We start from the raw sequence: 2500 nt of genomic DNA on the forward strand, positions 1-2500 counted from the left end.
AAAATATAAAACAAATCACTTCCTTCTTTTCTTCAGGCTTTGAAAAGGTGTTTGCTTAACACCTGACCCCAGTTGTTCGAAGGGTGACTAGCGCTATCCACTGGATAACTCAATTGGTTTTGCGAGTATTTATCCGCTGGATATTGATTCATTCGGTGGATAGCGTTATCCATCTTTTGAACAACTGGAGCCTGACTGGCAAAATTTGAGCTTTGATTTTTATCCAAAGGATTGTACCTCAGAGGGCTGGATCCAGGGAAAAGTGACGTCAAAGGCTCACTATCTTAAAATTTCAGCTTATTATGTATGCAACACGTGAGTTTTAAAGTCTGAAAGCTCAAAACTCCTGTGCTGCATTGTTACGAAAAATAGTATTGCGTGACGAGCGTTACTGTCTAGAATCTTCGCGAGAGTTCGTAGTTTGTTTATATTTAGGTTTGTACGTAAGCGTTTCTAAATCGGTGTGTTTTGTAATCTTTCTATAATTAGATTCATTACTATTTTAGAAAGTTCTAGAAGTTTATTGTCCGAGTATATAAGTAGACGAGTCCAAACGGAGTGTTTTTCTAACTAGTTTTTCACAAGCGAAGAGAGTTGGCGTTGGCCGTGTTTATTCAAGTGTGACAGAAGCTGTGTGCATTCAAGTTGGCGGAGGCCGTGTAAGTTTGTCGAGTACGTGCTGTTAAGAGTTTTACTTCGTGGAAACTACGTTCACTTTTGGAATAAATCTTCTTGTTGTTGTTCCGACAACCCTGCGTTCAGTTTAGTTTGCAAGCTACCTTTCCTCTAAACATTCGAACTCGTAACATTGGGGGCCCGTCCGGGAGAGGAATTCATTTGTTTGCTGACTACAGAAACCAGGAAAGGACAATTCAAGAAGGAGTTACGCCTAAAGTAAGAAGAACTGTGCAAGAGAGTATATTGTGTTTTTGCTGTGACATACTGCTATGGAAATGGAAAAGCTTTTGCAGATGGGGAAAGAATTCGGATTGCAAGGAGAAAAGCTTCTCGAGTTTGTGAGGGAAGAGGAAGAAAAAGAAGAAAAACGCAGACAATTAGAGGAAGAAAAAGAAGAAAAACGCAGACAATTGGAGGAAGAAAAACAAGAAAAACGAAGACAATTGGAGGAAGAAAAACAAGAAAAACGAAGACAATTGGAGGAAGAAAGAGAAGAAAAAAGGAGGCGGTTTGAAGAAGAAAAGGAAGAGAAGCATCGTTTACTTGAAGAAGATAGAAGAAGAGAAGACGAGGAGAGAGAAACTAGGCGACAAGAACGCGAACTAAGAAAATTGGAGATGGAAGCCGAGCTGCTGAAACAGAAAGAGGCTATTGAAACGGCAAAAAGAGAACATGAGCTGGAAATTGCACGTTTGGCTGTGGAGAATGCTGACGGACGTCCTGAAGTGAGAGAGGATCGGGCTAAGGCACCTAAACTCCCCTCGTTTGTTGATGGCAAAGACGATTTGGACGCGTATTTGCAGAGGTTCGAGAGATTTGCCGAGACAGCTAAGTGGAAAAAAGATGGATGGGCATCGAAGCTCAGTGCTCTGTTGTCTGGACGGGCACTAGAAGTGTATTCACGTTTATCGGAGGACGCAGCTAAGGATTATGACAGGGTAAAGATTGCGTTAATGAAGAGATATGACCTTACCGAAGACGGCTATCGTCGAAAATTTAGAGCATCCAAACCAGAAGTTGACGAGAGTCCGGAGCAGTTTATTGTGCGACTGGACAGATACCTGTTACGGTGGCTAGAGCTTTCGAATACTGCGCGAAGCTTTGATGGTCTTAAGGACTTGATCGTGAAAGAACAATTTATTGACTCTTGCCCTAAGGATTTGGCAATTCACCTGCGAGAAAGGGCACCTGAGACTCTAGCAAAGATTGCGAAGATCGCTGACCAGTACTTGGAGGCTCATGGTAAACATTTGTTCAGCTCAGCGAGCAGAAAACCAACAGTGCAGCCTGAGAGGGACGAAGCCAAGAACATGCAGATTAATCCACCAGCTCTGCATTGCTTTAAGTGCAACACCCGAGGTCATAAAGCTGTCAACTGCCCAACCCTAACAAGAAAGTGTTTCCTATGTGGTAAGCAGGGACATGAAGCTAGAAACTGTCGATCAGGTGGACGCAGATCAGGAGGACAAAGTAAGGATGGTAACCCTGTGCAGCGTGGTCAAGTAAGTGCCAGTTGTCTAGTTCAACCACCTGAGGATAAACCTACTGATGAAGAAGTTAAGGCCTGTATTAAAGATGATAAGTTGCTGTTAGCCTGTGGTAAGAAGATTCCATTGTTGAGTAGTGCTTGTATTGAACCGTTGACTGGAGTGAGAAGTAAAATGCCTGTCGTGAAAGGTAGAGTTGGAGAGAAGCCTGTTGATGTCCTGAGAGATACTGGTTGTAGTGGAATTGTAGTAAAGAGGGATCTTGTGTCTGAGGATCAGTTTACTGGAGAATTTAATGTTATGCTGCTCATTGACAATACGGCAAGGAAAGTTCC

At 42.8% G+C, this 2500-nt stretch overlaps 1 protein-coding gene across 1 annotated transcript in view; it reads right to left on the minus strand.

Moving 5' to 3' along the window:
* Positions 1-2500, minus strand: part of LOC137973984 (uncharacterized) — a 62722-nt gene that overhangs the window by 4566 nt on the left and 55656 nt on the right. The gene's annotated exons all lie outside the window — the stretch shown is intronic.

This window comes from Montipora foliosa, chromosome 10 (assembly GCF_036669935.1).
Source record: "Montipora foliosa isolate CH-2021 chromosome 10, ASM3666993v2, whole genome shotgun sequence".
In the NCBI taxonomy this organism is placed as follows: Eukaryota; Metazoa; Cnidaria; class Anthozoa; order Scleractinia; family Acroporidae; genus Montipora; species Montipora foliosa.